At 33.5% G+C, this 9,981-nt stretch overlaps 1 pseudogene; it reads right to left on the bottom strand.

Annotated features, from left to right (window-relative positions):
- Positions 1-1,068: 1,068 nt before the first annotated feature.
- On the bottom strand, positions 1,069-1,808 carry LOC106734274 (60S ribosomal protein L7 pseudogene; annotated as a pseudogene).
- Positions 1,809-9,981: the final 8,173 nt, after the last annotated feature.

Here is a 9,981-nt window from a genome sequence, read left to right as displayed (position 1 = left end):
AAGTAGGTGTATTTCTAATTCATCAAGGGCCTTTCGCTGAACAACCACAAAATCTTATTCAGAAATGTGACATCTTATGTGGCTGGACCTAATGCAGTGTGATTCATGAGAAACTATCTTCTGAAAAATTCTTGATCTGCATCGAATTCATGAGAAAAAAAAAATAGCGCCTATTTCTGCAGTAGTGCCTTTTCAGATCTATGCTTCATAGTGGTCTCCCACATATGTTACTTAAATGTTGCAACAATTACTTTAAATGGATGACACATCAGGGATAGTGTATGTTTCATAGCTGGGAATCTTGTCTCATTAGCTTTACTCCCATGTATCTTCTTCCAGAAATGTGAAGTCAGAAAAGGAATAGAACTGACATTTAGCTTCTATAACCAATATTTTAAACTAAAAGAACTATTTGTCTTTTGACTTTTATCTTGGTGGTGAATTGTTTTAGTTGGAAAACTTTTCCAGGTAAGGAAACCAGTTAGAATTTACTTCAATGAAAAAACAATTATAGTACACTAAGAACACAGTGGAGGAGACCAGCAAATGACATAATGGCTATGTTGCTGGACTCCCATGTGGTTGACTGGGGTTTGAGTCCCAGACCTGGCAATTTAGAACATGCTGAGTGTGATTGCATGAGTGTCTGAAATCTTGAGAGAAGAACAGAGAAGGAATTGAGGCAGGGCTCTGCCCCCTGGAGGGTAATTTCTTGCTTTTTGTCTCTGTGACTCTCTCTGGTTCTCTGGTAAGCTCACATACCCTATAGAAAAAAATCTCTCTAAAAAAAAATAAACAAGAGAATACAGTGGTATCTTGAAGAATCCTAAATAGGAACACATTCAAACTCGAACATTACTAAAATTATGAACAGAAGGTCAGAAAGGTAATCTTCCTTCCGCAAATGTATTTTATGTTCTTTCTGGAGTGACAGGTATTCTCCAATATATAATAAAGATCTTAAAATCTAAGGTCATACTTAAAGTACATTCATTTTTTTTTTCAGTCTGAAAACAGCCACTTTGTCTATTTACTGACCATATTACAAAAGTAATCATGTTGGATACTTTAGTTCATTCTTCTAATAAATCTATTGATTTGGTCTTCCCTATTGCCAGCATCTCCACCTTCTACAAAATGAGTGGTCTTTTTCTTCATTCCATCTTATGGAGAAGAAAATTTGAAGGACCACAAGAAATTATTTGCTTCTTTGAAGTGTTTTTCAACAGTATAGATTTCATGAATCAGATCCTCCATGCAGATGATGCCAAATTTACCAAAAGACCGGGCAATCAAAGAGTTATCTGTCAAAGCAATTCACTTGATATTGATTTTGCCATAACCACAATTGTAGATCAGTTCATTTACTGACTTCAGGCTCAGGTACCCCCATGCAATATATGGTTCCACAATCCTCAGCATATTAATTGAGACCTTGTTGACTTAACAAAGGTGCCATTGAAGATCTGGCAAAGACAAAGAGGCTGCAACACCTTTTGAACCTTTGGGCTTGCTCCATTGATCCTGATGACAAACGCCAATTTGGGTTCTGCAGGTACATAGATGTTGCCTGCTTTTCTTGCCATCCTGGCCATGTGAATCTCAGTTCTGTATATCTGTCTATATTCTTTATGGTAGTGCTTAGGTTTTTCACAGATAAGCTTCCTCTTTGCTTTTTGAAGTATCTTTTGAGCAAACTTTTTTCTCAGGCGCTTGATCTGCAGAATCTTTTTCTTGGTGGAAGGAGCCTTTTTCTTGGTTTCTGCTGCAACAGGAACCTTCTTTTTCTCCTCTTGAACACTCTCCATGGTTCCAGCTGGAAAAGAACACTTTCAATTATTATTATTATTGTTTGAAGATAGTTGAAGGAGAATATCTATACTTGAAGAATAGGTTATTTGAAAAGCAGAAAACATCAGTAATTTACCAAATAATTCTCAATGCTATTTTATCTTATTTTTGTTTTTGTTTTGTACTGCTAGAGGGCATATAAGCTTACCAGAAAGAACTGGAGAGAAACAGGGAGAAAGAGAAAGCCCCTCCCAATGGGGTGTGCCCATGCTCCAGTCCCTTCTCATTCCATTTCTCTATTCTGTCAGGCTTTTGAGCAAGCACACACATGCATCTGGTGTGTTTTTCAAGCTAGGAATGCCAGTACTCAAACCATGTGGCTGGCCACAGAATCCAGCTCAGCCACTAGGCCACAGAGCAGACTGTCTTGAAACTGTTTTAAATATAGAGATAAAAAACTGAGGAGCAAATATGTAACAGAAAAATCTGGAATATGTTAAATTCTGTGTATGAGTAATTAGGCATTAGTTATATTGAATATATCTATTTCTTCTTTATGCTTGAGAAAAATCATCATCAAAATGAAGTAAAAATGCTGCAAGGCAAAAATTCTTATTTTTTACTGTGGCAAAATAAACACCTCTTTTGGAAAGCAGTTGGAAAATTAGAATGTTTAATTTTTCATATTTTTTCACATAATAATTTAGATTTGAATGTCTTAAAGAAATGGTTGCAAGTGCTGAAAAGAATCAGTATATTAATATTTCTATAAGTGTTTTAAATGTAATAAAATTTTTGAAGCACTTATTCACTAAAAAAAAAGACTACTACTTAATTAAAGGCCTAGCCACTCTCCCTATAGCAAAAAAAAAAAAATATATATATATATATATATACTTACATACACACACATATATATATATACACACACACACATGCATACATACATATATATATATACATGCAATGCTGTAGAATTAAATATAAAATTCTTGGTAAGAAAACACCTTTTGTTTCCAAATGCATTTAATTAAATTAACATCAGTTCTTCTTAATAAGTGTTAAATTTATTCTATTTATCTAACATGTTGAAAAGTATTTAATAAATTGTTAACTCACAATTTCTCAGCATCTTATATTAATCTGAATCAGTATATCTCTAGAAGAGATATAATGTTATATATCTTCGAAATGATTCCAAATACATCATTTGCTATATGAGTGGCATATGTTTTACTGTGATAAGAATTTGGGGTGTCAGCCTGTTGCCATAGAATAGCAGTTAAGCCTTGTGCATAGGGAGCCAGATCCCACATGGCTGACCACATTCATAAATACCCCACAGCAGCTGTGTGCATGCCCAACATGCTGACAAGGTTTGGGAATAGAGGATTTTGGCATGGCCATGCTTCACTGGGGGATGTGGTCTTTCTTTCTCTCCCTGGCCAACATATGAGCCCTCTTGCAATAAAAAAAAAATCATAAAGAAAAGAACTTGGAATGTGTTCTTCCTTCCCTTGAGAACATTACTTCACATGTTATTAGGCCCCATTTATGAGTTATTTACCTCAACATCTGTTCCCTGAATACACACCAAATTTTGATGGGCACTTTGAGAGCCTAGGCCACAGCAGGGCTACTCTCTGTCATCTGCTTCTCTGAAGACTGAGAGCTCAGACTACATTGACCTTTTAGTTAATTCTTTAAACTTTGCCGGCCAACATCAGCCTCACCATCTAGTGAGTAGCAAAGTCATGTGCTATCAAGGATCTTTGCTGAGTTGGCCAAATGATCTTGTTCCAGAACTTCTCATGTCAGGGTATGCTTCTAACTACAAGTAGGTTTTACTTTCCACTAGGCTTGTGTCTTTCCTGACCAAGCAACGGGAATTTTCAACTCAGTTGGTGGTTAATGTTCCTGATCTATCAAGTGTATTTTGTGTGGGAGTTAACTCTTGTTCTTTCTCTCTTTTAAACATTAAACAATAAAGAGCAAAGTCTCTATATGGCAGTATAGCATGTGATTCATATAATCATAATTTGATCATCTCTTTATTTTAATCATACAAAACTTATAATCTTCAATTCAACAAATATTTTGATAGAAGTATATTTTAACTAGTAGCACCTCCAAAAACAAATTGCCTTAAAACAAGCTTAAAGAAACATTTAAATGAGAAGAAAATGGAATATTCTCGCTAGCTCTCTTTGAATGATTCTTTTTAAAAAGAGGAAAGACACAGTGAAAGGGAAAGTGAAAATTCACCTTCTGGGGGAGATGGCCATGCCTTAATCTCTTCTCCTGTGTTCTTTTCCTGGGATCTTGGCAACACACACACACACACACACACACACACACATACATACACACACACACACAAGCCTGGTGTGATTTTCAAGATCCTTTGTCCAGTACTCAAATCACGGCCACATGGGAGTTCAGTGACATAACTGCTATGCTATCTGCTGATCTCTCTTTGAATGATTCTAATTGTTCTAAGAATTTTATAATTTTTATTTTAAAAAATCATTACTTAATTTTACACTACTACTAAAATTTTATCTTTCTCAGTAATTTCTCTTAAAAGTAGGAAATGACCATTCATTAATAGTACTCTAAATAGTCTAGTGATTTAGTGGTATTACAGAAAAATAGAAATGATAATCTAATGAGAATTTCTCTCATAAAGGAATTAATCACGGTTACTATTTTTTTTTTTTTTTAATTTGGCTGTCACTTAGCTGATATATAGGGACAGGGTAAATAATCTGATTTTTATTTTATTTTATTTTTTGTATAATATAGTTTATGTTTTTGTTTTCTATTTTATTCTACTCAATAGTTTTAGGAGATGTGGAAGAAAATTTCTAAAATTTAGTTATTGCAGGCTTTGTATAAAGCAACAAGTATTATTGACTTCTTTCAAAAATGCAAGCCATATATTTACAAATTTGGGACATATTTACTCTGGTGCCAACACCAAAGAGAAACAAAAAAAAAAACCACTCACATACTTTGGCTTAACATTTATATCTATGAAAAAAATCACTGACCTTCACTTAGTGCTATTAAACTTTTAAAAATAATTTTATTCAACTGAATAGTTCTAGAAAGAATCTGTTTTAAAAAGATGATATTATCTTAATTAAAAGTGCATTTAAGTGTGAAAACATAAGGTCAAATACATTTCTGCTTTTACATGTTATCCAGATATAGGAACAAAAAGTTATGTTATTAAATTATAAGTATTATACTTTTTAAATTACTATTTTACTTTATATCTATGAGGCCTCAGTTCCTTTTTGCAAATTAATGAAGACTATATTGCTGAAACATAATAAACTAATAATTATTTCTTAAAGGAATTAATCACGGTTGCTATTTTTTTTTTTTTTTAATTTGGCTGTCACTTAGCTGATATATAGGGACAGGGTAAATAATCTGATTTTTATTTTATTTTATTTTTTGTATAATATAGTTTATGTTTTTGTTTTCTATTTTATTCTACTCAATAGTTTTAGGAAATGTGGAAGAAAATTTCTAAAATTTAGTTATTGCAGGCTTTGTATAAAGCAACAAGTATTATTGACTTCTTTCAAAAATGCAAGCCATATATTTACAAATTTGGGACATATTTACTCTGGTGCCAACACCAAAGAGAAACAAAAAAAAAAACCACTCACATACTTTGGCTTAACATTTATATCTATGAAAAAAATCACTGACCTTCACTTAGTGCTATTAAACTTTTAAAAATAATTTTATTCAACTGAATAGTTCTAGAAAGAATCTGTTTTAAAAAGATGATATTATCTTAATTAAAAGTGCATTTAAGTGTGAAAACATAAGGTCAAATACATTTCTGCTTTTACATGTTATCCAGATATAGGAACAAAAAGTTATGTTATTAAATTATAAGTATTATACTTTTTAAATTACTATTTTACTTTATATCTATGAGGCCTCAGTTCCTTTTTGCAAATTAATGAAGACTATATTGCTGAAACATTTTTAGTTGATCTAAGTGAATATAGCTAATTAAAAAACTTGCATCTGTACTTTAATTTTTGAAATAAATTTTACAAAACTATTTTAAAAGATATGAGACAGAGTCCATTAAGTTGTAAACAAAGAGTTTATAATGAAAATTGCGATTTAGGTGATTTGAAAGATCCCCTCACTACTTTCCTACTTCTTATTAAATTCTCATTAATAACCTTATCAAATCCTTGAAACGTATTTCGTGTTTTTATTAATTCTGAAACCCAACAGTTCAGTTAAGCAATTATTCCATACTTTATATATTTACTATCTTGCATTACATTAATATAGTGCAGGATCTATATAAAAAATAACATAGAAGACTCATACCCATACGAGGCTAATATTTTTTGGAGACACCAGATTTATACATAAATACACCTACGAAGCAGATTTGATTTGGTTTAGAAATTGACATCATTATCAAATTTATCTTTTATTAATGTTCTCAGAAATAGTGAGCTCTTTTAAATGTATAAAATTCTCTGTTGAATTTAATTCCAGAATGACCATGCCCTCTCTTCTCATGAACAATAGTTGCATGAATGAAACTGGCAGAGGGTATGGGAAGGACATTAGGAAGTTCTGAGCAATCGGATTTTTCCTCTAGTAAGTCTTAAATCTGGCATGGATCACGCAGAAGTATGTTGTCCATGCCTCACATAAAGCAAGAAACAGAAAAGCGGAGTAGGAAGGGAATTCTATGAAAACTTTCGATGCATTTATTTATTCACTATCTAGTTATCCTTAATTAATTTATTCAGCCAATCAGTCTCATCATCTAATTATGTACTTAGTATAAAGAGCTGAATAGCACTCTCTGATGGCTAGTATCTTAAAATTTAGCCACAAAATAGTCAAGCAGATACAATTATAATGCAACCATGATTAACTCGATAAGAAAATTTGTTTTAAATGTTTACAAGAACAAAGAAGAGGAAACTACTGACAAAATTCATCCAAGGCTTTCATATTAAAGGAAATCTGAGGCTTAAAGAATGAGTTATCTTGGGGATTGGCAGAAGGCATAGTGGTTATGTCACCAGACTCCCACATGGCTGACTGTGGTTGGAGTCCCAGATCTGGTGGCTTGAAAATCATGCTTGGCTTGTATACATGCATGCTCAAGATTCAGGGAGGAGAATGGAGGATAAGGGATTGTGATGTGGCTAACCACGTGGGGGTAGATTTCTCACTTTTATTCTCAATGTGTATGTCTGTCTGTCTTTCTCTCTCTCTGGCAAATAGATGAGTCCTAAGGCAAAAATCTCTACCAAAAAAAGAATAATCCTGTCCCCCCCATGGTGGTGCAAGGGGGGAGGATGTGTCTGTGTGAGGATGCTTAAGGCCACACGGAGGCCAAAATTTGATTCCTAACCTGACCTAATCAGGCTGGGTGTGGTGGCATGTGCTTGTGGTCCCTAACTAGAAGCCTGGAGCAGAAATGGTTGCAATGTGATGAGATTTTATTAAAAATACCTATTTCTCTCTACTTTTTGTGAATGTTGAAATCTCTCTTTCACATTCTTTCTCACTGTCTCACACACAAAAGAAACAAGTAATAAACTTTATAAATAAATAAACAATAAAGAAATAAATAAAAAGTTGATGAAATTTTTGAATGTTATTTCGAATTATGAGTGAAATATTGGGTTATTAGAAAAGTCATGATGGATTTTTGCATAGAAAAAATATGACACATATAATACATATAATCTACTAAGAATAACTCAGGAGGACATAGAAAGCCTGAATAGACCCATAACAAGCAATGGGATTGAATCAGTAATAAATAACCTACCAACAAAGAAAATTCCAGGTCCAGATGAATTCACTTCTGAATTTTACAAAACTTTTAAAGAAGAAGTAATCCCCATTCTCTTCAAACTGTTTCTAAATATCCAAAAGGAAAGGACTTTTCCAAATTCATTCTATGAAGCCTCCATCATCCTTATTCCCAAAATGGATAAGGCTAAGGAAAACTACAAATCTTTATCTCTGATGAATATAGATGCAGAACTTCTCAACAAGGTACTTGTTAACCATATTCAACAGTATATAAAAAAGATTATTCATCACTACCAGGTAGACTTTATTCCAGGGATGCAAGGGTGTTTCAACATATGCAAAGTCATAAATGTAATACATCATATTAACAGAGATAAATATAAAAACTATATTATCATTTCAATAAATGCAGAAAAAGCATTTGACAAAATATAACATTCCTTCATGATTAAGACTCTCATCAAAACTGGCATAGAAGGATCATTTTTCAGCATACTAAAAGCCATCTATAAACAACCTATAGCTAACATTATACAAGCTGACAGAGACAGAACTGATAAAAGGAATCCTATTTACCATAGCCACATAAAGTATAAGTACCTAGGAATAAAACTAACCAAGGAACTCAAGGACTTCTTGAGTTTACCAACGCCATACCAGCTCTCCAAGAAGTTCTGAATGGAGTACTATTCTTCAAAAACTAAAGACAGACACACAGAAAAAAGAGTCCATAAAACAACAAAGAAAATGGCCAACTTAATGGTAGGGACAAGTCTGGAGTTGAATGTTAACTTCCAGAATTTAAATGAGAAGAAAAATAGAAATAAAAATTGACACAAAAAAGTGGAAGGATATCCCATGTTCCTGGATTAGGAGAATTAATATAATTACAATGGCAATACTATCCAAATTAATCTACATATTTAATGTAATCCCTATAAAATTACAAGAAACATTCTTCACAGATCTAGAAAATACAATCATAGAATTTGTCCGGAATCATAATGACCTCGTATTGCCCGAGCAATGCTACACAAAAAGAGTAGAATGGGTTTCATCTCACTTCCTGACCCCAAAATATATTACAAAGCTGTGATAATGAAAACAGCATAGTATTGGCACAAAACAAACATGAGGACCAATGGAACAGAGTAGAGACCCTAGAAATAAACCTTCAAACAAACAACCAACTGATCTTTGAAAAGGGTACCAGTTGAACCAGTGGGAAAAGGAAAACTTCTTTAGGACATGGTTATGGAAAAACTTGGTATCCACCTGTAGAAAGATGAATCTGAACCTCTATCTGTCACCATTAATAAAAACCAATGCAAAGTGGATCAAAGATCTAAACCTAAGACCACAAACTATAAAAACTATTGGTAGAAAACACTGGGGAAACTCTGGGAGATATTGGGGTAGGCAAAGACTTCTCAAATAAGATCCCCAAAACAAAGGTAATAATGCCAAAAATAGAAAAGTGGGATTGCATCAGATTAAGAAGTTTCTCTACAGCAAAGGACACAGTGATTAGCGTGAATCAACAACTCTTGGAATGGGAGAAAATTTTTGTAAACTGTGATTCAAATAAGGGACTAATAACCAGAATACATAGAGACCTCAAGCAGCTTATGCGGAAGAAAATGATTAACTCAATTAAAAGATGGGAAAATGAACTGAATAAACAACTCTCTAAGGAAGACATATGAACAGTCAAAAACCATATAAAAAATGCTCAACATCCTTCATCATAAAGAAGATGCAGATTAAAATCACAACTCCAGTCATAATGACAAAGATTAAAAATACAATAACTGATAAGTGTTGGCAGGGATGTGCTGAAAGGGAAATTTTCCTACACTGTTGGCGAGAATGTTAATTGGTCCAGCCATTGTGGAAAACAATACAGAGGATCCTCAAAGATCTACAAATAGAAATACCATTTGATCCAGGAATCCCACTTCTGTGTATCTACCCAAAGGACAGGAGAATGCTCAGTTGGAACAGTGCTTGCATAATTATTGTGGCATTATTCATGATCACTAAGACATGGAACCAACCCAAATGTCCACAATCAAATAAATGGGTTGAAAAAGTGTGGCACATATCCTCCATGTTATACTATTCAGCCATAAAAAAACAACAAGACCCTGGCATTTGATAGAAAGTGGATGAACATAAAAGATTTATTGCTGTGTGAAGCAAGTCAGGCTTGAAACAGACATACTGTATGCCTCCACTTAACACATAGCAATTGTCTACACTCTGTGGTAGAGATTGAAAGACAGGAGGACATAAAGGGATTGCATACTGTTATGGACACTGAGAACAAAGCGGAAGGAGAGTGGGAGAGGGAAAACGAGC

This window comes from Tupaia chinensis, unplaced genomic scaffold (assembly GCF_000334495.1).
Source record: "Tupaia chinensis unplaced genomic scaffold, TupChi_1.0 Scaffold000085_1, whole genome shotgun sequence".
In the NCBI taxonomy this organism is placed as follows: Eukaryota; Metazoa; Chordata; class Mammalia; order Scandentia; family Tupaiidae; genus Tupaia; species Tupaia belangeri.
The sequence above is the reverse complement of the archived record's forward strand: the minus strand, read 5'-3'. Positions and strand labels throughout refer to the sequence as shown.